The sequence below is a fragment of the Elephas maximus genome, chromosome 11 (assembly GCF_024166365.1).
Source record: "Elephas maximus indicus isolate mEleMax1 chromosome 11, mEleMax1 primary haplotype, whole genome shotgun sequence".
NCBI classification, from domain to species: Eukaryota; Metazoa; Chordata; class Mammalia; order Proboscidea; family Elephantidae; genus Elephas; species Elephas maximus.
The window spans coordinates 21472468-21499540 of record NC_064829.1 but is presented as its reverse complement, the minus strand read 5'-3'; the positions used below and the strand labels follow the sequence as shown (position 1 = coordinate 21499540).

General features: G+C 39.6%; 1 protein-coding gene across 17 annotated transcripts in view; it reads left to right on the top strand.

Annotated features, from left to right (window-relative positions):
* Positions 1-27073, top strand: part of DLGAP1 (DLG associated protein 1) — a 1139806-nt gene that overhangs the window by 546649 nt on the left and 566084 nt on the right. For all 17 annotated transcript variants that reach the window (XM_049901313.1, XM_049901319.1, XM_049901317.1 and 14 more), the window contains one exon: positions 15435-15527. The gene's annotated coding sequence lies outside the window, so the exon portion shown is untranslated. The remainder of the gene's footprint in view (positions 1-15434; positions 15528-27073) is intronic.

Genomic DNA, 27073 nt, shown 5'->3' with positions numbered 1-27073 from the left:
ATCAATAACTTAACCCAACAGCTTGAACAAATAGAAAAGGAAGAGCAAAAGAAGGCCAAAGCTACCAGAAGAATGGAAATATTGAAGATCAGAGCAGAAATAAATGAAACAGAAAAAAGAAAAGTAGTAGAAAGAATCAACAAGACTAGAAGTTTGTTCCTTGAGAGGATTTATAAAATTGACAAACCATTGGCTAAACTGACAAACAGAATGAGAAGATGCAAATAACCAAAATAATAAATGAAATGTGTGACATTACAACGGATCCAAGATAAAGAGGATCATAACAGAATATTATGAAAAATTTTACTCCAAATTTAAAAACCTAGATGAAATGGACAGATTTCTGGAAACAACTAAACTAACTAACTAGAGGTAAAAAAAAAAAAAAAAAAAAAGAGGTGGAAAATCTAAATAGACCCAAAACTAAAAAAGAGATTGAAGATGTAATCAAAAAACTCCCAACAAAAAGAAGCCCCAGCCCAGACAGAATCACTGGGGAATTCTACCAAGCATTCAGGGACGTGTTGGCACCATTTCTATTCAAACTCTTCCAGAAAGTAGAAGAGGAAAGAATTGTCCCTAATTTATTCTATGGAGTCAGCATAACCCTGATACCAAAGCCAGGTAAAGGCATCACAAAAAAAAAGAAAGAAAAGAAAATTACAGACCAATATCCCTCATGAATATATATTAAAAAAAAAAAAATTCACAACAAAATTCTAGCCAACAGAATTCAACAGCATATTGAAAAAATGATACACCATGATCAGGTGGGATTTATACCAGGAATGCAAGGATGTTTCAACATTAGAAAATCAATGTAATTCACCACATAAATAAAGCAAGGGAAAAGAATCTCATGATCATCTCAATCGATGCAGAATAGGCCTTTGATAAAATCCAACACCCTTTCCTGATAAAAACTCTCAGCAAAATAAGAACAGAAAAGAAATTCCTCAATGTAATTAAGGGCATATATGCACAACCAACTGCCAACATTATTCTCAGTGGAGAAAGATTGAGAACCTTCCTCTTCAGAACAAGAATGAGACAAGGATGGCCATTATCATCACTCTTATTCAATATTGTATTGTAAGGCCTAGCCAGAGCAATAAGGCAAGAAAGTGAAATAAAGGGTCTCCAAATTGGAAAAGAAGAAGCAAAACTACCTCTATTTGCAGAAGACATGTTCCTAATCATAGAAAACCCTAGAGATTCCACAAAAAAGCCACTGGGTTTAATAGAAGGATTCAGCAAAGTGACAGGGTATAAGATCAACACTCAAAAATCAGTTCCTTTACCCTAAAAAGGAGAACTCCAAAAAGGAAATTAGGAAAAATACCATTTACAATAGCCCCCAAATCTGTAAAATGCCTAGGAATAAACCTAACCAGGTAGATGATGTCGTGGTTAAGTGCTATGGCTGCTAACCAAAAGGTCAGCAGTGTCGAATCCACCAGGTGCTCCTTGGAAACTCTCTGGGGCAGTTCTACTCTGTCCTATAGTCGCTATGAGTTGGAATCAAACTCAATGGCAACGGGTTTTTTTTTTTTTTTCCCCATACAAGAATAACTATAAAGCACTATTGCAAGAAACTAAACGGGACCTCCATAAATGGAAGAACATGCCATGCTCAGGTACTGGAAGACTTAACATAGTGAAAATGTCACAGCTGCATAAAGTGATCTATAGATATAATGCAATCCTGCTCCAAATCCCACCAACATTCTTTACTGAAATGGAAAAACTAATCACCAACTTTATATGGAAAGAAAAGAGGCCCCAAATAGCCAAAGCAATACTGAAGAAGTATGAAGTAGGAGGCCTCACACTGTCTGATTTCAAAACATGCTATATAGTCACAGTAATCAAAACAGCCTAGTACGGGTTCAATGACAGACACAGAGAGCGATGGAATAAAATTGAGAATGCAGAAGAAAGCCATCCGTCTATGGGCAGCTAATTTTTGACAAGGGGTCAAAATCCATTTAATGGGGAAGAAACAGTCTCTTTAACAAATAGTGCTGGCAAAACTGGATATCCATTTGCAGAAAAACAAAACAGAATCCATACATCACACCATACAAAACAACTAACTCAAAATGGATCAAAGACCTAAATGTTAAAGCTAAAACTATAAAGTTCTTAGAAGATAACACAGGAACAAAACTATGGGACAATTTTTTGCAGAAATAGACAAACACAACTACAAATAGAAGAACAAAAGAAATTACGTAAATGTTATTTGATGTTGTTAGGTGGCATTCAGTTAATTCCTACACATAGTGACCTCACGTGCAACAGGACAAAACACCACCCAGTCCTGTGCCATCCCCACAATGGTTGTTATGCTTGAGCCCATTGTTGCAGCCACTATGTCATTCCATCTCATTGAGGGTCTTCCTCTTTGTCATTGACCCACTAATTTACCAAGCATGTTGTCATTCTCCAGGGACTGATCCGTTCTGATAACATGTCCAGGGTACATGAAATGAAGTCTCACCATCCTTGCTTCTAAGGAGCATTCTGGCTGTAGCTCTTCCAAGAAAGATTTGCTCTTTCTTCTGGCAGTCCATAGCATATTAAATATTCTTCATTAACACCATAATTCAAATGCATCGATTCTTCTTCTTCCTTATTCGTTGTCCATCTTTCACATGCATATGAGGCAAACCTTAGTCCTTAAAGTGACATCTTTGCTTTTAACACTTTAAAGAGATCTTTTGCAGCAGATTTGCCCACTGCAATACGTCATTTTATTTCTTGATTGCTGCTTGCATGGGCATCGGTTGTGGATCCGAGTAAAATGAAATCCTGACAACTTCAATTTTTTCTCAGTTTATCATGATGTTGCTTGTGAGGATTTTTGTTTTCTTTACGTTGAGGTGCAATCCTTTCTGAAGGCTGTAGCCTTTGACCTTCATCAGTGCTTCAAGTTCTCTTCACTTTCAGCAAGCAAGGTTGTGTCATCTACATACCGCAGGTGTTAATAAGTATTCCTTCAATTCTGTTGCCACATTCTTCTTCACATAGTCCAGCTTCTCGAATTATTTGAATAAGTATGGTGAAAGGATACAACCCTGATGCACACCTGTCCGGACTTTCAACCATGCAGTATCCCCTTGTGCTGTTTGAAGGACTTCCTCTTGGTCCATGTACAGGTTCTTCATGAGCACAATTAAGTGTTCTGGAATTCCCATTCTTCACAATATTATCCATAATTTGTTATGATCCACACAGCCAACTGCCTTAGCATAGTCAGTAAAACACAGATAAACATCTTTCTGGTATTCTCTGCTTTCAGTCAAGATTCATCTGACATTAGCAATGGTATCCCTCATTCCATGTCCTCTTCTGAGTCCAACCTGAACTTTTGGCAGTTCCCTGTCGATGTACTGCTGCCACTGCTTTTGAATGATCTTCAGCAAAATTTTACTTGCATGTGATGCTAATGATATAGTTTGATAATTTCCACATTCTGTTGGATCACCTTTCTTTGGAATGGCCAGGTGGTTGGCCAGGAAGCTGTCTTCCAAATTTCTTGACATAAATGAGTGAGCACCTCCAGGGCTGCATCTGTTTGTTGAGACATCTCAATTGGTATTCCATCAATTTCTGGAGCCTTGTTTTTCACCATACCCTTAAGTGTAGCTTGGACTTCTTCCTTCAGTACCATTGGTTCTTGATCATGCGCTACGTCCTGAAATGATTGAATTTCGGCCAATTCTTTTTGGTACAGTGACTTCTATCTTCTTTTGCTGATTCCTGCATCATTCAATATCCTCCCCATAGAATTCCTCAATATTGCAACTTAAGGCTTGAATTTTTGTTCAGTTCTTTCTACTTGAGACATGCCAAGTATATTCTTCCCTTTTGGTTTTCTAACTCTGGATCTTTGCACATTCCATTATAATACTTCACTTTGTCTTCTCCAGCCACCCTTTGAAATCTTCTGTTCAGCTCTTTTACCTCATCATTTCTTCCATTCTTTTTAGCTACTTGACATTCAAGAACAAGTTTCAGAGTCTTTGCTGACGTTCACTTTGGTCTCTTCTTTCTTTCCTGTCTTTCTAATGACCTTTTGCTTTCTTAATATATGATGTGTTTGATGTCATCCCACAACTCGGTCTGGTCTTCAGTCATTAGAGTTCAATGCATCAACTCTGTTCTTGAGATGGTCTCTAAATTCTGGTGAGACATACTCAAGGTTATGTTTTCATTCTCGTGGACTTGTTTTAATTTTCTTCAGCTTCACCTTGAATTTGCATAAGCAATTGATGATCTGTTCCACAGTCAGCCCCTGGCCTTGTTCTAACTGATGATATTGAGCTTCTCTATCATCTCTTTCCACAGATAAAGTCAATTTGTTTCCTGTGTATTCCATCTGGTCCACATGTATAGTCACTGTTTGTGTTGTTGAAAAAAAGGTATTTGCAATGAATAAGTCATTGGTCTTAACAAAATTCTATCATGCAATCTCCTGCATCGTTTCTGTCACCAAGGCCATATTTTCCAACTACTGATCCTTCTTTCTTTCAACCTTCTGTGTTCCAGTCAACGATAATCATCAATGCATCTTAATTGCATGTTTAATCAATTTCAGACTGCAGAAGTTGGTAAAAATCTTCCATTTCTTCATTTTTGGCATTAGTGGTTGGTGCGTAAATTTGAATAATAGTCAGACTAATTGGTCTTCCTTGTAGGCGTATGGATATTATCCTATCACCGACAGCATTGTACTTCAGGATAGATCTTATATTGTAGACCATAGGATTGACTGATTCAGAATGGCCAACACCAGTCCATTTCAGCTCAGTAAAGCCTAGGATTTCGATCTTTATGCATTCCGTTTCATGTTTGATGACTTCCAATTTTCCTAGATTCATACTTTGTACATTCCATGTTCCAATTATTAATGGATGTTTGCTGGTGTTTCTTCTCATTTTGAATTATGCCACCTCAAGAAATGAAGGTCCCTAAAGCTTTATTCCATCCATGTCATTAAAGTTGACTCTACTTTGAGGAGGCAGCTCTTCCCCAGTCATATTTTGAGTGCCTTCCAGGCTGAGAGGCTCATCTCCTAGCACTCTAATAGTGTTCTGCTATTCCCTAAGGTTTTCAGTGGCTAATTTTTTCAGAAGTAGACCCTCAGGTCACTCTTCCTATTCTGTCTTAGTCTGGAAACTCTGCAGAACCCCGTTCACTATAGGTGACCCTACTGGTAGTTTAAATACCGGTGGCATAGCTTCTAGCAACACACAAGCCACTGCAGTATGACAAACTGACAGATGCATGGGTTTAGATAATTGTAACCTCACAAAAAATAAATACTTATGCTCATTAAAAGACTTTATCAAAATAGTAAAAAGAGAACCTACAGACTGGAAAAAAAAACTTTGGGAATGACATATCTGATAAGGATCTAATCTCCAAAATATATTGAAAACTTAAATAGCAAAAAGACAATCCAATCAAAAATAGACAAAGGATATGAATAGATACTTTACCAAAGAGGACATTCAGCCAGCTAACAAATACATGAAAAGATGCTTATGATCATTAACTATTAAGAGAGATGCAAATCAAAACTACAGTGAGATACCATCTCAACCATCCAAAAATGGCACTGATCAAAAAAACAGAAAACAACAAAAGTTAGCCAGGTTTGGGGAGACTGGATATTTTATACACTGGTGGTGGGATTGTAAAATGATGCAACCACTGTGGAAAGTGGTATGGTACTTCCTTAAGAAGGTAGAAATAGAAATACCTTAAAAAAAAAAAAAAAAGCATTGCCATCAAGTCGATTCCAACTCATAGTGACCCTATAGGACAGAGTAGAACTGCCCCATAGAGTTTCCAAGGAGCGCCTGGTGGACTCGAACTGCCAATCTTTTGGTTACCAGGTCTTAACCACTACGCCACTAGGGTTTCCAGAAATACCTTACAATCCAGCAATCCTACTCCTAGGTATATACCCTAGAGATCTAATAGCAGTGACACGAATAGATATATGCACTCCTATGTTCATTGCAGCATTATTCACAACAACAAAAAGATGGAAACCTAAGTGCTCATCAACAGATGAATGGATAAACAAATTATGGTACATACATACAATAGAATACTATACAGCTGTAAAGAATAATGATGAGTCCTTGAAACATACTATAGCATGGATGAATCTGGAGGACATTATGCTGAGTGAAAAAAGTCACAAAAGGACAAATATTGTATGATTTCACTTTTATAAAAGGTCAAGAATAGGTATACACTCAGAAAGCAGCATTCTTTGATGGTTACCAGGGATGGGAGGGGAAGGAAGGGCAAATCACTTTGTAGGTAGTAGACATATGTTATTTTTGATGATGGGAACAGCACTACCCAATATGGGTGAGGTCTCTACAACTTGACCAAGGTAAATGATGACAATAAAAAGTATTCAAGAATGAGGGACAATTTTGGAAAATGCTGTAACATATACAATTTTGCAGCAACAGTAATAACAACCAAAACATATGTGGGCGGTTACATAGGTTGATATATATGCATATACGTGTATTGGAAGGCACATGTATGTGCATATGCATATATAGGTATAGCTATAGGCATATGTACATACATGTTAGTGTGTGCTACATATATATAATAAAGCACCTGGAGGCACAATTGTGGATACTTCCTAGACATAACTAAATACCTCCCAGGTTTGGTTTACTGAGTTCAAAGGCTTAGGACCATAGTTTCAATTGGCCAATTCAGTCAAGTGGCATAACATAGTTCATAAAGATATTATTCTACGTCCTAGTTTGTTGAGTAGCATCTGGGGTCTTAAAAGCTTGTGAAGGGCCATCTAAGATACAACTATTGGTCTGTACACGTCTGGAGCAAAAGAGAAAGACGGAAACCAAAAGCCTCAAAGAAGAAACTAATCTACAAGACTAATAGCCTACATGAACCACAGCCTCATCTATCCTGAGACCAGAAGAACTAGAGGATGCCCAGCTACCTTTATTGACCATTTTGACTGGGGACACAATAGATTAGATGATCCTGGATAGAATGGGGAAAAATTTAGAACAAGCCTCAAATTCCTAAAAAAGGCCTGACCTATTGGACTGGTAGAGACTAGAGAATCCCCCGAGACTGTTGCCCTGAGATACTCTTCAAATTTGGAACTTAACCCACTCCTAGAGGTCACCTTTCAGCCAAATGATAAATTGGCTCATAAAATAAACAATATGACCTATGAGTACTATGCTGTTTTAAATAATCATCTATATGAGTCTAAACGGTCAGTATTTACCCTAAAGCATGGATGAGAAAGTAAGGGGAGGCAGGGAAGCTAGATTAATGGAAATAGAAAAACCAGAATGGAAATAATGAGAATGCTAACATATTATGAAAAATGTAACCAATGTCACTAAACAGTATACTAAAAAAAAAAAAGTGTTGCCATCTAATCGGTTCCAACTCATAGTGACCCAATAGGACAGAGTAGAAGTGCTCTGTAGGATTTCCAAGAAGTGGCTGGGGAATTTGAAAGCCTTAACCACTGTGCCACCAGGACTCCAAACAATATATATAGAAATTGTTGAATGGAAACCTAATTTGCTGTGTAAACTTTCACCAAGAATACAATAAAATAATAAAATTAGTATCTTTCAGAACACAAACAAAAGAACAAGCATGTGTCCAAAATTCTCACCGAGCACAGCAGGAATGCAGTATTTAATAGTCATTTACAAGCCTACATCATCATGTTAGTTTAGGAATATAGAAATATGGTGTTTATGATATAAACAGATCTAATTTCATCTCATCAATTTGTTGTTGTTGATATTGTTGCTATTGCTGCAGTTGAATCAGCCTCCAACTCACGAATCGCAGGACTATTGTGATCCATAGGCTTTTCATTGGCTAATTTTTGGAAGTAGATCACCAGGCCCTTCTTCCTAGTCTGTCTTAGTCTGGAAGCTCCACTGAACCCTGTTCAGCATCATAGCAACACAAGCCTCCACTGACAAATGGGTGTACATGAGGTTCATTGGCCAATAATCGAACCCAGTCTCCCATATGAAAGGCAGGAATTCTACCACTGAACCACACTGCCCTCTCTGGTCTTTTTAGGACCACACCCATTGCCATCGAGTCGATTCTGACTCATAGCAACCCTATAGGACAGAGTAGAACTGCCCCATAGGGTTTCCAAGGAGCGGTTGGTGGATTCAAACTGCCAACCTTTTGGTGTGCAGCCGAGCTCTTAACCACTGTGCCACCAGGGCTACTGCACCACCAGGACTTTAGAAATGCATTATTTATAGCTTTGGTCATAAAACTTTTTTGTCATGTAGAATTCAGAGAATAGATTACCTAGATAATAACTACAAATAGATTTTTTAAATTTATTTTTAAAAATTTAGATTTTCACTGCAAAATGAGGCCACAAGTTGACAACTATAGGAATTTAGTGTTTCTTGATTTTACGACTGTTAGAAGCATCCTGTAGAAACAGTGTTAGAAGCGTTCCGTAGAAACGGTGTTAGACGCGTTCCGTAGAAACGGTGTTAGACGCGTCCGTAGAAACGGTGTTAGACGCCTTCCGTAGAAACGGTGTTAGACGCCTTCCGTAGAAACGGTGTTAGACGCCTTCCGTAGAAACGGTGTTAGACGCCTTCCGTAGAAACGGTGTTAGACGCCTTCCGTAGAAACGGTGTTAGACGCCTTCCGTAGAAACGGTGTTAGACGCCTTCCGTAGAAACGGTGTTAGACGCCTTCCGTAGAAACGGTGTTAGACGCCTTCCGTAGAAACGGTGTTAGACGCCTTCCGTAGAAACGGTGTTAGACGCCTTCCGTAGAAACGGTGTTAGACGCCTTCCGTAGAAATGATGTTAGATACATTCTATAGAAACGGTGGCAGAAATGTGTGGTGGCTCCTGTCTGCTCCATGAAGCATGAGAAGCAGGCACTGAGAATGAAGAAGGAAAAGGAGAAATGCCAGAGGTTTGAGAATAGATTATATTAGAAATTATCATTGTGTTTTTTTCTTTCTACACAAAAGCAAAAGAACCTCCATCAAGCAAGCTAAATTGGTCAATTTAGGACAGCATTTTTAACCATGAACAGATACACAGAGCATACCACTGGCAAATTCTAGGGTCAGACTGTCTACACTGGGAGCCAACTCCTTCACTTAGCAGCTTCATGATCTTGGGAAAATTAACTTAGCACTCTGGGTCTCACTTTTCTCATCTGTATAATGGGGCAAATAATAGGACAAATCTTAAAGAGGTGTTCTAAATATTAAATGATTGAGGTGTATATATCCTTACAAATAGCACGTGATATACACTGTGCAAGTGTTAGCAATAATTATTTGAGGAGATCCAACAGTAAAATGACTAGAGCTAAAATGAACATTCAGAATAAATAACCCAGTTGGAAAGAGAAATAAGTCAAAAAAAATAAAGTGTTTAGAAATTAGAATTTAATATTACTAAATTAACGTTTTCACAGAACATTGAAAAGCTATTACAGTCATAAAACAAGAATACAAAATAGGAGCAATCTCTAAAAAAGAATATTAAAGAAAATTTATAGCATGAAACATAAAAAGACTCAGATACGGTTTATAGAGGATAAGTTCAGGAGATCCACAGCAGACTGCCTGCTGATCGACAGAATCTGTTTTCCTTTGTCACTATGCCCACAGCGAGACTGAATTGCCCAGCCAGTGTGCAATTTGTATGGCCCTGGACCTGAGTTCTAGTCCACAGAACTCGAATGGAAGTGATTGTATCCCTCCCAAGCCCAGCCCATGACAATCTACCCTGCACAGTTTTCCATGTTGTGAGACCATGGTACAGTCACAAAATGACCAGTATTTAGAATAGCTGGAGTCTTTGTTGCCTGCCTGCATGGAAATGGCAGTGAACAGGGCTGAGAAGCTGGGCAGAGGTATATCAAGAACCTTGGATGCTGTGCTAAGGAGTTCAAACTTTGCCTCGAGGCATCAAAGATCTACTGAAGTATTTGTTTTGTATAACCCAAAAGACCAAACCTGCTGCCGTCTAATCACTTCAACTCATAGCCACCCTATACGACAGAGTAGAACTGCCCCATAGGGTTTCCAAGGCTGTAAATCTTTAGAGAAGCAGACTGCTGCATCTTTCTCCCAAGAAGTGGCTGGTGAGTTCTAACTGCCCGTCTTTGGGTTAGCAGCTGAATGCTTTAACCACTGTTTTGTATAGAAGGAAGTATAATAAACAAATTTGCATTTAGAAAATCCACTCCTTTGGCTGGGTGCAGGATATCTGAGAAGGCAGGAGAGGTGGAATGGAGTGAATGCTGGAAGCCATTAGGGGACATATGTAATCACCCAGGTGAAAAGTGATAAGGCTTGAATTAAGGCCTGTCAGTGGGCTGGAAAGGAGATAGTCCAAAGACAATTTTGGTAGGTAGAGTCAGCAGGTTTATTGGGTGTGGGGAGATGAGATGTCAGCGTAAGAAATAAACGTGGATGCAGATGCCATTACATTTGAAGTGTGTGCCATGGCTTTGGGGGTGTTTATGCCTAAGGCTTTGTTATGGATTGAATTGTGTCCCCCAGAAATATGTGCTGAAGTCCTAATCCCTGTACCTGTAAATGTGATCCTGTTTGAAAATAGGGTTTTTCTTTTTTTATGGTAATGGGGTCACACTAGAGTATGGTGGGCGCTAAGACGAATCCCTTCTGAGTGGTGCCTTATAAAACGGGAAAGAGACAGGTGCACACACACAGGGGGAAGACACCACGTGAAGGTCTGTTTACAAGCCAAGGAACGCCCAGGCCTGAAAGAAGCTGAAGGAGACGAGGAGGGGTTTTCCCCCTAGAAAGGACAGAGCTTAGCCCTGCCAAACCCCTGAATTGAAACTAGTAGCCTCCAAGATGCTGAGACAATAGCCTCTTGTTCTTTAAAGCCACCCACTTGCAGTATTTTTGTTAGGGCAGCATCAGAAAACTAAGACAGGCCTCTATTTCCCCTAAGAAGTTAGAGGATTGTTATAAGTGTGCTCACCACCATCACATCCCACACTCCCTCCATGCCAAACTATTTTCTGGCTGTTTCATTTATCTCTGACCTTGCAGGTGTTGTTTTCTCCATCTGGAATGTGCAGTACCCTGCTCCCCTTGACAATCTATAAAATTCCTATACTTCTTCTATCCCACATCAGGCAGTATGTCTTCTGTGAGACTTCTTTCACTCCCGTTCACGCCTCCTCTGGGCTCTCTCTGCCCCATTCCCCTTGTTTCATGTAGGGTTTATGAAAACATGACCAGTGAGTTTGCTTGACATCCTCATGGCTAGATGGAGAGCTCATTGGTAGTAGGGATTCTGTTCATCTTTGTGTTTCTAATCATTAGCAGAGAAACCATACTATGATAGGTGCTCAGTAGATGTTTGGTGAATGAGCTCATTTATTAATGAGAACAAAGGGGACACGAGAAAGGTCTGAATATTGACATAGCACCATCCTTACCTCCATTCTCAAAAGAAGAATAGAGAGAACTGAGTAGCAATACCTGGAAGGACTGGCAGCATTGAAAAGATCATAGTTAAGTTTGGGAACAATACTAATGTACAACTGACATAGTTGTATGATTCCTATTCCTTTCATTGCTTCAACATTTATCAGTTTTCTCACAAGAAAATTCTGCTTGGAAGAAGGAGCATGTAAACACACTTGCATTAAGGAGGAAAAAAGAAAAGAACTAGAGTTTTTCAGAATTGTACATATACATCATACTCAGGTGTGAACATCACCCTCACATTCACATATGGAAATGGATTACAGGTACCGTTAACTCTCAGGGCAAATCAGTTTTCCATTCATTGTGTGGTCTGTACTTCCAGTTATTTACCCAAAACACATCTTCTTCTTCCTCATGGTATCAGAATCCCAGGTTTATTTTGAGTGGCAATGTGACCAGCTAAAAGACCACATTTCCCATCTTCTAGTGCAGCTGGATGTGGCCATTTAAGTAAGTTCTGGCTAATGAAATGTCAGTGCAAGTGTGGCATGGGACTTCGTGTGGTGCTTCAAAAAGAGCTGACTTGGCTAGGCAATTTGCCCCTTTTTCCTTCCTTCTTTCCACCTGCTTCTGCCCTTGTACCTGACGGCTGACACTGCAGCAGCTGTCCTGGAACATGAGGTGACCTTGAATTTCGAGGATAGCTCTAGAAAGGAAGAACGTAAATATCTTAGGTATATGGGTCCCTGACTACTAAAGAACCAAAATACAGCATTCGACTACCCACCTCTGAACTGCTTTTCTTGAAGAAACATCTAAACATCTTTATGATTAGACTACTGTTATTTTGGATTTTCTGTTAAAAACCAAATCTAATACTAACTAGCATAGCTTGCCTTCTGGTAGCTAACATAAGTGCCCTAATAATTCTTAATCTGACTTCGCTGTGTTTGCCAAGGTTTAGTGTATGCTCAAGAGGTTACAAAATTTCATCTAAATGGGGAAGTTAGGGAAATGTGATGTAACTTTGCATTGTGTCTTGTGGTGTCTGGGAGGGCCTGAAGGCAGAGTCTTACAAGAAGACAATACAGTCATCCTGCTTCCTGATCACTGACTAAAAAAATAAACAGTTGCTATGATGTCAGTTCTGACTCATGGCAACCCCATGTGTGCAGAGTAGAACTGCTCCATAGGGTGTTCAGGACTGCGACTGTACAGAAGCAGATCACCCGGCCTTTCTTCAGAGGTACTTCTGGGGACATTTGAACCACAAACCTTTCAGTTAGTAGCCCAGCTGTTAACTATTTGTGCTACCCAGCAACACAAACACATCAAAATCTAGAATATGGTGTAAATCATATCTTGTCTTTCCTACATCCTCAGCTTTGGAGAGTCACCCAGATATGGCTGTCCAAAGATTCTTTTCTCCCTCACTGTGCTTTCCTCCCTCCTTCCAGATACACTGTCCTCTCCCGCATGGCCCCAGCTCCATCTGTTGCTGCTCTCTGTGGTCTGGTGAGGAGCTACATTCACCCAAAGTTCCTCTTCCTGAGAGGGTGATGGTGGACACATCCATTCTTTACATTGGAATAGCTACAAGACAAACTTATCTATCATGATAACATTAATCACATTCATAGTATAGACTCTCTGTGTTATTATGCTAAAAACTTCCGTTTCAAATAGATTGAGGATAGGAAGGAAAGAAAGGGATAAAGGGGAGAAAGAAGTCCTCTTGCCACATCGTGTTATTATCTGTGTCTTGCACTAGGCTGTAAGTTCCTTGAAGGAAAGTATTCTGTTTTGTTGCGTCTCCTTATCTCCTGTGCCTTGGAGAGTAGCAGGCATATTCAGCCACATTGCCATTTATTTATTGAATGAGTGAATGAATATGTAATAACTAGGCAAATGATTGCCTCTGGCATTGTGGTTGTCCTAGCATCAGCCACAACAAAGCAGGGGTAATGGACCTCAGTGAATGCTTGCTCTGGTTAATGCTATTTATGAAAGATGAGTAATGCCAGACACTAAGGCAGTGACCACTTCATCCACATTCATTCACTCATGCAGAGAGTTAAAAGTCAAAAGAAGTTTGGAGTTCAAGTGGAGTGGAAAGAGAATGGGTGGAGAACACACCCTTCCTACTTCCTTTAGTGTGGCTTCACCCAGCATTTGTTCTTTCACTTCCACCTTTGAATAACCCAGCTTCCTATTTTGCGCATTGATTCAAAAGTCAAAAAAAGTAAAATAGAACCCCAAAAGGCAACAGATTGAGTACTTGTGTTACCTGAATACAAGACTTATGGTAATTGTACAGACATTGTGATCATTCTTTTTCCCTACCACTGGTTTTGGTTTGTCTGCCTTTCACAGAATGAGAACAAAACCCTTTCACAGAGCAATTCAAAACATTAGAAAATGCTGGGCATGAAAAATGATTTCCACTTTTGGATAGATGTGATATGTCTTCAGAAATTATTTATTTCCAGCAGCTCTACCTGTCTTTGAGAAACTTGATTTAAAAAAAAATAATAATAACATGGTGAAAGACTTTACAGTCTTCTGTGTAGAATCTTTGTTAAGTCCTTTGCTACTTGAATTTTAAGGTAATACGTGGATTTAAAGGTAATACATGGATTTAAAGGCAAAACTTGACTTGAGAGGTAGATGGGTTAGGAAGCTCGTGATTACTGTTGTCAGTACTGCTCCTCTAACTGCGGCTGCAAGCGCTCAGCAAGAGCCACGGCTGGAGGAATACTCGGAAAGTATATCTTTAGTCTCATCAAGGGACCAAATTAATTTTGTACTACTTAGTGGAAAAAAGAGTAGTTGTTTTCTTGGGATGGGGGAAGATTAATGAAGAAATGAGGAATTACAGGGGTCATTCTCATGGAGAGAAGGAAAATGCTAGAATTTCAAAGTGCCTCTTGGACCTTCTCTAATAGAAGATTGGAATAACTCATTTTCTGTCTTTTCAAACTGAATTTACCCTGTTAGAGCCCTAGAAGACAAACGGGGTGCAGGTGCTTTGCAGGTCCACCACCGATGCCTTTTGAGTGGGGCTCTGCCATGATACAACCATATTTTAGAGAAGTTAACTCTGGCGGCAGGAGGGAAATGGACTGAGACGAGAATGGTGACGTAGTGGAAGGAGAGGTGCATGTGTACAGCTGGGCAGGGGTGGCCACCGTCCTCTCCTCCACCAGGCCACCCTCCACGTGCCCCATAGCTGTCTTCCTACAGCAGAGTTGGAGCCGGCCAACCTGTGCTCAGTACCTTTTGAATGACACAGGCTAGCAAGCTGTATGTCTGATGGTCACACTCCAAAGCTTATGCTCACTCAGCTACATCATGCTAGAATTCTGAGCCCGTGCCTGAGTAATCTATTCTCAGAGCAGCTATAGTAAGGATGGAAAGGAAGAAACTCAGGCCAAAGCTGTACTAATACCACGGTGGAATGGACAGGAGGGCAAGACTGTACACACGTGAGCCCACTTGAATGGGGACCTCTTGAAGAGAAGCCAATATTCACTGCCCCAGTACCCCAGAGAGCCCAGTGTCGCGTCTCATACAGCATGTGAATGGGATAGGTATTTGTTGAATAAGTATTTGAATAAATGTAGAAAAAATGTAGAAAACCAGCAGACTGGGGGTTATGATATCACCAAAGCATAATACAGAAATCAGGGAAGGTAAATGTTTAGAGAAAAAGTGTGAATTCAGTTTTAGACTTTCTAAGTTTAAGTAAACAGACACGATAGTGTAAAGGTTGAAATGTTTGACATATTTGTCTAGTACACAGAGGAAAATCGTAGGGCTCCTATGTTTCTAACAGCTTCTGCCACCACCTCCTGTTTTATTTGTATGTGACCAGGAAACTGAAAAAAAAATTTTTTTTTTTTTTTGGTGTTCCTAACAGACTAAACCACCTCTGGGACCCACCGATGCCATTGGAGGGGCTGCATGTCTACTGGGGAGAATTCCTGATTGGATGACAAAGACGCTGAGAACGGTAAGCTGGGGTAGGGAACACTGTGGAAAAGAACAGAGTCCTTGAGCCTCAGTAACATAAACTGAAATAGAAACAATTAAGATTATATGCATGTATATCTAAAATGCAAAGCAAAATTACTACCAGCTTATTACTATGCTTCCCCAGTCCCACACATCCACCCAACATCAACAACAACAACACACACACACACATGCACACACACACACCTCTGGTGACAATATGGGCCCCAGAAATCTGCTGAGTAGTTTCCTGACTGACTTTTTTGAAACCATATTCTACGGAAAAAAATGCCCAAAGGAAAGGGGTCAATGCATAGTAATTTATGAGAAGTCAATTCTATCTCCATTTCTCCAAATGCAACACTACCTTAGCTTTAGGCATGTGCCCCATTATTTATAGCTTGATTCCCTAGTGACTTTACATAGGCTATTTTGGTGAAAGCTGAAAAGCTTTCACTCACACACTGATTATTACATAATGTGGAGCTTAAAGTAATAGAATAGAAACACCTTCTTCTGAGTGACTCACTGTTTCTCCCCTTCTGACTCATAAGTTCCTCCTTTTCTTGATTCCACATGTTATGGATCAGTGAATATTCTGGTAATCTAATTCATGTATATGTCAGGGCTAAAAACAGAACACTGACATTGACTTGGGGGCCTGGATAATGTTAACATCTAGGTGGAGAAGAACAGGTTAACTAAGAAGGCAAGAAGGGAACAAAGAAGAGGCTAAGAGAAGAAGGAGGGATGAGGACTTACCAAGTAGATGTCTTCCAAGCTGTTCTGAGCTTAATCTACATACTCCATCATAACCAGGAAATAGGAAAAAATATTTAATACCATAGAGAGGAGAAGTAAATTTCAATTATCTCAGTTCCTGTGATCCTCTTCTAATTATGGAAGAAACAGTATCTAAAATAGAGAAAACATAAGCAGCTTAGAAATATAAAGTTATCTATCTCTCCAAAGTCAAAATGAAAATAGTCTTACTTACAGAGGAAAAATCTACCTACTTACATAAGAACACATGTGTGAATTATAAGTTTAACTATGATGTGATGTTAAGGTAGTAATGTTCCCTGGAAACTGTCGCATCTGTGAATTCCTCAGAATTTATCCTGTATATTCTATGCTATTAAGCTTTCAAATAATCTACCAGGAACCCAGTGGGCAGCCAGTTCTGTGACCTTTCTTTGCCTTCAACCCATGTTCCCACATATGTTATGGTCTTCCGTCCAGGAGCCCACTGAGGTGCTGCCCCGGCATCGGTCCAGACCACTTGCACCCCACACAGGCCTGTGTGCACAAAAGAAGGTACACAAATTATGACACGGGAAACGCTTGCAGCCATTTCTGCCTCCCCTGTTGCTTTCCACCCTTCCCTTTGGAATTTTCTCTGGACCTCTGCTACTCCCACCCCTACCCTCTGCCTTCCTGTATTCTCCCCCTCAGCAAAACAGCAATGGATTTGATATCATCAGCTAGGCTTTCATGGAAATACATCCACATAAAATGTCACCTTTCAAACTTTTCCATTCAATGCCTTTTATCCCTACCTGAAAAATAAAAGATTTTGTTTTCTGTTAGAGTTGAAAGAACTAAGCTGAACATTAAGCAGGGGTAACTTCAAATGCCTTGAAGATAAATCTGCTTCAGATATTTCAAGCTACTAGAAGAAGAAAATGGCCCAAAAAGAAATTATATAGATCCTTGGGCCACCGTCTTCTTTCTCTCTTCCCTCCCATCTCTTAATCTCAGTCATTCTCTTTCCATTCATCTGCCTGAGAATAACCAGAGGACATGTATCTTTTTTATGTATCCAGAGCCAGTTCTCATGGCAGCCTCTTGCCCTGGGTCACCAAGAGCAATAAACACAGTTCTGCAAAAGGCAATTAGAACCACTCGGGAAGCTTTTACCAAACTACTGCTTCCTTCCGTGTATTCCCTCTCATTTTGGTATGTTCCCATGGGGATCACACCTTACTAACCCTTGTTCTCTACCGCTGTGATTCAGAATCAACACTGATCCCCTGTTGGGGAAGGAAGGGAAGCAGAGCCTTTTATGACTGTCCCATAGTCCGGTGGTCCAGCAGTTTCAGCATCTGTAATACTAAGGACAGTAGCAGAGAAAGAGTTGCTGAAAGATTCTTCATAGACCAGAAAGTGGGGAAATAGGGGCCTGGCAGTGAGAAAAGCTATCAATAGATTCAGAACTGTGGAGATATTAACATTGAGGGTTCAAGTATTAACATGTGTGTATATCCATATGATCAGGATGATTAAACAACGTAGTGTATCAGAAAAATTGATAAAATGGACATAGGCATATAGATACTTACTAACAAAGTAAATTAAAAAAAAAAAAAAGACTAAAAGTTTGGCTATTTAAAAGTAACCTGAAAAAATAGTGGCAGGATGGCATGATTTTCTATTTTCCCCAAAATCACCCCATAGAAATACAGCAACTAGTATAGAAAAAGCAAAACCCCACAGATAACATCTACAATAATGCTATGGAAGACGTATCCTTATGAACCCCAAATAGGTGTGGGTTGGAATACACTACTGATGTTATTAAGGCATTCATGGTACCAGCAAATATGTTAGAAGAAACAGAAAGAAGGCAAGGGGCTCAGCTGGTGCTGAGAGGCAGAGAACCAAATCGTCCACAGGAACTCGCTGCTGTCAACAGACTCAGTGGCCAAACTGAGAAGAGCAGCTGCAACTGGTAGAGTCTCTCTGGCCCCAATCTGTGGATGTGTACGAGAGAACCATGGTAAGGCCAGATTGTTGGAGCACACTGGGCCCCTTGGGACCTTACAGACGTCCCTTCTAGGACAAAGCCCCAGGTTGAGGAGAAAGATCTGGAAATAGAGTCCAAATTAAAAAAGAAAGATAATAAGGGCAAAAGAGGCAAATGAAAAAGAAAATCCAGGTAAACGTAAGAGGAGGGGAGAAGAGCTAGCAGGTAACAGACACTACAGGCCATATTTTTAAACACTTGCTAAAAACAATAGACCTGGGGGAGGCACTAGAGCTATGAAGAGAGGAAGCCATCCTGGGCCACCCTTCCCTTCACTTACACATTCCATCCCACTGCCGTTGAGTTGATTTCCACCTATAATGACCCTGTAGGTCAGAGTAGAACTGCCCTGTAGGATTTCTAAGGCTGTAATCTTTTTACAGACGCAGACTGCCACATCTTTCTCCCATCTTTAGAAGCTCCTGGGAGGGTTCAAACCGCTGACCTTTCAATCAGCAGCCAAGTGCTTAACCGCTGCACCACCAAGGCCCCTAGAGATATCAAAAGGGAGTAAAAAATTATTAGTTGATGGCGGGGGGAATGAAGAAGAGGTCACTAGCTAATTTCAAATTTAATCATAGTAGATTATTAACAGAAATGTAGTTATCATATAAGGATTTTAATAAAATCATAAAAATATTGATTAAAAGGTATTAGAACTAAAAAAATTGTAAATATAAAAATATATATGCAAAAGAGAGAAAGAGCAAATAATGTAGACTATGGCTTCTCAAATTCTCAGTGGTGAAGGATCAACTTTTTGTTATTATTGTTTTTTTTTTTTTTCCAGTTGACTATAGGCCAAAACTTTTATAAAATACAAAATCATCTGCTTGAAGGTCATAGCTATGTCAAGTTGCTCCAAAAGTTACTTTCTTTGACTTTCTGTGCATAGATAATCATGGCTTGGTAACAAATGGTTCAAGGACTGGCATTGATGCAGACCACATAGTGAAAGAATATGAATGCAAAAGTAATATAGATATGTTGTTGTTGTTGTTAGGTGCCCTTGAGTTGGTTCTGACTCATGGTGACCCTACTGCACAAAAGAACGAAACACTGCCCAGTCCTGCACCATCCTCACAATCGTTGCTATGTTTGAGCTCATTGTTGCAGCTACTGTGTCAATCCCTCTCACTGAAGGTATTCCTTTTTTCCACTGACTTTCTACTTTACCAAACATAATGTCCTCCTCCAGGAACTGGTCCTTCCTGATGACAAGTACAAAGAACATGAGATGAAGTCTTGCCATCCTCACTTCTAAGGAGCATTATGGCTGAACTTCTTCCAAGAAAGATTTGTTTGTTCTTCTGGCAGTCCATGGTATATTCAATATTCTTCACCAACACCATAATTCAAATGCAACTATTCTTCTTCGGTCTTCCTTATTCAATACAGGTATAGGTATATGAATATGAAGGAGCCCTGGTGGCACAGTGGTTTATGCTCAGTTGCTGACCAACAAAGTTCAGTGGAGAAAGTCTATGGGAGAAAGATATGGTAGTCTGCCTCCATAAAGACTATAGTCTTGAAAGCCTTATGGGGCAGTCCTATAGGGTTGTTATGAGTCAGAATCAACTCGATGGCAATGGGTTTGATTTAATATAAATATGTGTATTTATGTATAGGAAACCCTGGTGGTGTAGTGGTTAAGTGCTGCTACTGTTAACCAAGAGGTCGGCAGTTCGAATCTGCCAGGTACTTCTTGGAAACTCTACGGGGCAGTTCTACTCTGTGCTATAGGGTCCCTAGGAGTTGGAATCGACTTGACAGCAGTGGGTCTGGGTTTGTATGTATGTATACACATGCATATGTACGTGTGTGTGTGTATATATATATAAACCAAACCCAGTGCCGTCGAGTCGATTCCGATTCATAGCGACCCTATAGGACAGAGTAGAACTGCCCCATAGGGTTTCCAAGGAGCAGTTGGTGGATTCGAACTGCCGACCCTTTGGTTAGCAGCCGTAGCACTTAACCACTACGCCACCAGGGTTTCCCTGTATGTGTATATATATATATACACACACACATAGCATCATAGAACTGAGGCCAGACATTGGATCCTATAAATATATGTAAAATGGCTTAATTCAGCTATTTAAAAAAAGAAAAAGTTTTTCAGATTACCTAACAAAGCAAAACCCAGCATTCCACATTGCATTATTGTATTTATGTATGTAATTACAGGTAGAGAAAAGTCTATAAAGTATGCAGCCATTTATCTCATAAAATTAAAACCAAACCCGTTGCTATCAAGTCGATTCAGACTCATAGCAACCCTATAGGACAGAGTAAAACTGCCCCCATAGGGTTTCTAAGGAGCAGCTGGTGGATTCGAATTGCAGACCTTTTGGTTAGCAGCTGAGCTCTTAACCACTGTGCCACCAGGGCTTCTTATAGAGGGAAGTATATATATAGATATAGTTGTAGATACAGGTATAGATATAGACACATGTATTTAATTTTATATATTTTCTATAATTATATATGCTAATATATTAACAAATGGATAAACCACAGTATTTAAAAATAAAATGGTAATGCGATCTATAGATACAATGTAATTCCGATCCACATTCCAATGACATTTTTCAGTGAGATGGAGAAACAAATCACAACTTTATATGGAAGGGAAAGAGGCCCCAGATAAGTAAAGTATTACTGAAAAAGAAGGACAAAGTGGAAGGCCTCACACTACCTGATTTTAGAAGCTATTATACCACCACAGTAGTCAAAACAGCCTGGTAGTAGTACAACAACAGATACATAGACCAATGCAGCAGAATTGAGAATCCAGACATGAATCCATCCACATATGAGCAGCTGATATTTGACAAAGGTCCATGGGGAAAAGACAGTCTCTTTAACAAATGATGCTGGCATAACTGGGTATCTATCTGCAAAAAAATGAAACAAGACCCATAGCTCACACCATGCACAAACACAAGCTCAAAATGGATCAAAGAGCTAAATATAAAATCTAAAACGATAAAGATCATGGAAGAAAAAATAGGCACAATGCTAGGAGCCCTAATACATGGCATAAAAAAAAAAAATACATGGCATAAACAGTATATAAAACATTACTAACAACACACAAACACCAGAAAAGAAACTAGGTAACTGGGAGCTCCTAAGAATCAAACACCTATGTTCATCTAAAGACTTCACCAAAAGAGCAAAAAGATTACCTACAGACTGGGAAAAAGTTTTTAGCTATGACATTTCCAAACAGCGTCTGATCCCTAAAATCTACATGATACTGCAAAAACTCAACTACAAAAAAGACAAATAACCCAATTAAAAAATGAACAAAGGATATGAACAGGCACTTCACTAAAGAAGACATTCAGGTAGCTAACAGATACATAAGGAAATGCTCACTATCATTTGCCATGAGAGAAATGTAAATCAAAACTACAATGGGATTCCATCTCACTCCAGCAAGGCTGGCATTAATCCAAAAAACGCAAAATAATAAATGTTGGAGAGGTTGTGGAGAGACTGGAACACTTATACACTGCTGGTGGGAATGTAAAATGGTACAACCACTTTGGAAATCAATTTGGTGTTTTCTTAAAATGCTAGAAATAGAACTATCATATGATCCAACTATACCTCTCCTTGGAATATATCCTAGATAATAAGAGCCTTTACATGAACAGATATAGGCACACGCGTGTTCATTGCAGCACTGTTTACAATAGTAAAAAGATGGAAGCAACCGGGGTGCCCAACAATGGATGAATGGATAAATAAATTATGGTATATTCACACAATGGGGTACTATGTGTTGATAAAGAACAATGATGAATCCATGAAACATTTCATAACATGGAAGAATCTGGAAGGCATTACGCTGAGTGAAATTAGGCAGTTGCAAAAGGATAAATAGTGTATAAGACCACTATTATAAGAACTCAAGAAATAGTTTAAAAAGAGAAGAAAATATTCTTTGATGGTTACGAGAGTGGGGAGGGAGGGCGGGAGAGGGGTATTCACTAATTGGATAGTAGGCAAGAACTATTTTAGGTGAAGGGAAAGACAACATACAATAGAGGTCAGCACAACTGGAATAAACCAAAAGCAAAGAAGTTTCCTGAATAAACTGAATGCTTCAAAGACCAGCGTAGCAGGGGCAGGGGCTTGGGGACCATGGTTTCAGGGGACATCTAGGTCAATTGGCATAATAAAATCTATTAAGAAAACATTCTGCATCCCACTTTGGAGAGTGGCGTCTGGGGTCTTAAACACTAGCAAGCTGCCATCTAAGATGCATCAATTGGTCTCTACCCACCTGGAGCAAAGGAGAATGAAGAACACCAAAGATACAGGCTAATTATGAGCCCAAGAGACAGAATGGGCTACATAAACCAGAGACTACATCAGCCTGAGCCCAGAAGAACTAGATGGTGCATGGCTACAACCGAAAACTGCCCTGACAGGGAACACAACAGAGAACCCCTGAGGGGAGTGGGTGAGCAGTGGGATGCAGACCTCAAATCTCATAAAAAGACCAGATTTAATGGTCCAACTTAGACTAGAAGGACTCCAGAGGTCATGGTACCCAGACCTTCTGTTAGCCCAAGACAGGAACCATTCCCAAAGCTAACTCTTCAGAGAGGGATTGGACTGGACTATGGGATAGAAAATGATACTGGTGAGGAGTGAGTTTCTTGGATCAAGTCGATACATGAGACTATGTGGGCAGCTTCTGTCAGGAGGGGAGATGAGAGGGCAGAGGGGGTCAAAGTCTGGCTGAATGGACACAAAAATAGAGAGGGGAGAGAGGGAGTGTGCTCTCTTATTAGGGGGAGAGCAACTAGGATGTGTATAAATTTTGTACGAGAGACTGACTTGACCTGTAATCTTTCACTTAAAGCGCAATAAAAATTTCAAAAAATGAAATAAAATGGTTACCTAAAGGGAGAGGAAGGAAATAGGAAAGAGTGGGTAGGGACAGAAACTAAACTTGTTTTGTAAATTTGACTTTAGAATCACGCAACACTTTGCATAATTCTGAAGCAAAATTACACTTAACATAAAACAGTCCCTAGCAATCTAAAGCAAACTGAGACAATTGAACCTGGTATCCAGTAGGTGGCATAAGTACACCAAGAGGAGCTATTCCAAGTGGCTTTACACGCAGCAGTTTGACTGTTCACCCTAAGTGGGATATTATTATAAGAACAAATACAACTGCAAAGAATCTTAAACTGTATTTTGTAATCATATTATTGATGGTTGTCTTAATATTTATTCTGAGACTGTCGTGTGTGTGCATTATGGATAAAGCAAATGAGAATTATAGTGGTGTCACTAAAACCTCTGAGTCGGAATCGATTCAACGGCAACAGGTTTGGGTTCCCCCCCTCCTTTGGTTTATTTGACATGGGAGAAAAACATACAGTAAAAACTCCTTTGCTCTTGAATCGGTTGACGTTCAACCATTTCAGGAGACAGCATATAATCAAGAACCAATGGTACTGAAGGAAGAACTCCAAGCTGCGCTGAAAGCATTGGGAAAAAAAACAAGGCTCCATGAACTGATGTAGTACCAACTGAGATGTTTCAACAAACGGTTATAGTGCTGGAGGTGCTCACTCGTCTATGACAAGAAATTTGGAAGACAGCTACCTGGCCAAGCACCTGGAAAAGATCCATATTTTGCCCGTTCCAAAGAAAGGTGATCCAACAGAATGTGGAAATTATTGAACAATACCATTAATATCACACAGAATAAAATTTTGCTGAAGATCTTTCAAAAAATTGCTGCAGCAGGACATGGACAGGGAACTGCTAGAAATTCAAGCCAGATTCAGAAGAGGGTATGGAACAAGAGATATCATTGCTGATGTCAGATGGATCTTGGCTGAAAGCAGAGAATACTAGAAAGATACATAATGCTTGTGCTTTATTTACTATACGAAGGCATTTGACTGTGTGGATCATAACAAATTATAGATAACATTGCAAAGAATAAGAATTCCAGAACAATTGTGCACATGAAAAACCTGTACATTTTTTAGACCAAGAGGCAGTCTTTTGAACAGAACAAGGGATGCTGCATGGTTTAAAATCAGAAAAGGTTTGTGTCAGGGTTGTATTCTTTCACCATACTTATTCAATTTGTATGCCGAGCTAATATTTCAAGAAGCTGGACTATATGAAGAAGGATGCAGCATCAGGACTGGAGGAAGACTCATTAACAACCTGCAATATGTAGATGACACAACCTTGATTCCTGAGAGCAAAGAGGACTTGAAGCATTTACTGATGAAGATCAAAGACCACCACCTTCAGTATGAATTACACTTCAACATAAAACTAACATTCTCAGAGCTGGACCAATAAGCAAAATCCTGATAAACAGAGAAAAGATTGGAGTTCTCAAGAATTTCGTTTTACTTGCATCCAAAATAACGCCCATAGAAGCTGCAGTGAAGAGATCAAATGACATTGATGAAATCTGCTACAAAAACCAAAAACCAAACCCAGTGCCATTGAGTCGATTCCGACTCATAGCGACCCTATAGGACAGAGTAGAACTGCTCTGTAGAGTTTCCAAGGAGTGCTGGGGTGATTTGAACTGCTGACCCTTGGGTTAGCAACTGTAGCACTTAACTACCACGCCTCTTTAAAGTGTTAAAAAGCAAAGATGTCACTTCGAGGACTAAGGTGTTCCTAACTCAAGCCATGGTATTTTTAATCACCTCATAAGCATGCGAAAGTTGGACAATGAATAAGGAAGATCAAAGAAAAATGGATGCAGTGGAATTATGGTGTTGGCAAAGAATATGGAATATGCCAGGGACTGCCAGCAGAATGAATAAATCTGTCTTGGAAGGAGAACAGCCAGAATGCTCCTTAGATGCAACAATGGTGAGACTTCGTTTCACTTACTTTGGACATGCTATCAGGAGAGACCAGTCTCTGGAAAAGGACATCATGCTTGGTAAAGTAGAGGGTCAGTGAAAAAAAGGAAGACCCTCAATTAGATGGATCGACACAGTGGCTGCAACAATGGCCTCAAACGTATCAATGATGGTGAGAATGGTGCAGGACCAGGCAGTGTTTCGTTGTGTTGTACAGAGGGTCACTATGAGCTGGAACTGACTCCATGGCACCTAACAACAGCAACTCTTGACTGACTAGGAAACATTATTATGAATTTACACTCAATATTACCTTACTAAAATAAATATTTCCCAGCTAAAAGATTTAGAAATCCTGCTCAACCCCTAGCACCATGATCATGGTCTCTACACACCATTTTCTAATAAGAGGAATCAAGAGCTCCTTGAAGAAGTAGCTGATGGTTCTGGGGCAGAAAATGTGCAAAATGAACCCAAATATCAAAAGCTTCTTTGGCCATAACTGAATTCTGGTTTCAAGTTAAAGAGGCTCTCAGTGGCCAAAGATGGAAAAATTTGAAAATATATATAGTAACTGCAATGCATTGAAACACATCAACTGTGTAAAAATCCATGAAAATAAAATACTGTTGATCATCCTTGAAGTATGAGAGGAAGCCAAATCATTATTTTCAAAATTAGCAATGAAAGGAAAAGTATTAAACATTTATCCTGCCTTCCCTATAGAAATCATAATTCAGATATCCAAGTAGTTGATGAGGAGAGGCATCTCCTTACAGAAGTATCTCATCTAATAAATGAAACGAGAATAAAAAATTCTAGTATCACCGTTTTACAACCTTGAATGAATTATTGCATCTGAAAAAATGAATATCAATAACTGCTAACATCACAAAAAGGCCACCAGGCACATGCTTTTGAATGGAGGTTTATAACACTACCTATGAGGCGTTTTTGCCAAAAAAACTGAGCCTTACTCTGATGGAGTCTCTTGTTAGCTGCTGTTGAGTCGATTCCAACTCATAGCGACCCTGTGTGTGCAGAGTAGGACTGCTTCATAGGATTTTTCAAGGCTGGGCCCTTTCAGAAGCAGATTACTAGGCCTGTCTTCCTAGGCTCCTCTGAGTTCAAACCGCCAACTTTTCCATTAGTAGTTGAGCACTTAGCTGTTTGTGCCACCCAGGGACAGATGACATCTCTAGATCTACACTATCCATTACCGTAGCCATTAGCCACGTGTAGTTATTGAGAGCTTGAAATGAGGCCAAATCAAGATATGCTGTAAGTGTAAGAGTCACACTCGATTTCAAAGAGTTAGTCCCAGAAAAGAACGTAAACTATCTTAATAATTTTTAATACTGATTATATGTTAAATGATAACATTGGGAGTATATTGGGCTAAATCAAAGTAGATTATTAAGATTAATTTCAACTGTTTCTTTGTCCTTTTACAAATGTCTATTATAAAATTTAAAGTTATATTTGTGGCTCACATGTTATTTCTACTGCACACTACTACTAATTCTACCTATAATTTATAAGGGATATATTGAGCTGGGGAGCAGGTTGAATGACTTCAGAAGGATGAAAACAGCAAAATCCAGGCTGCTGGAAACCCTTCGGTTCATACTTCTGATCGATAATAACGATAGAGTCAAAACTACCAAAAATGTATGTGCCTGAGTATATAATTCATGCATAAGGTAAAACCAACCAACTAATGAACCCATTGGTGTTGAGTTGATTCTAATTCATAGCAACCCTATAGGACAGGGTAGAGCTGCCCCATAGGGTTTCCAAGGAGTGGCTGGTGGATTCAAACTGCCAATCTTTTGGTCAGCAGCCAAGCTCTTAACCACA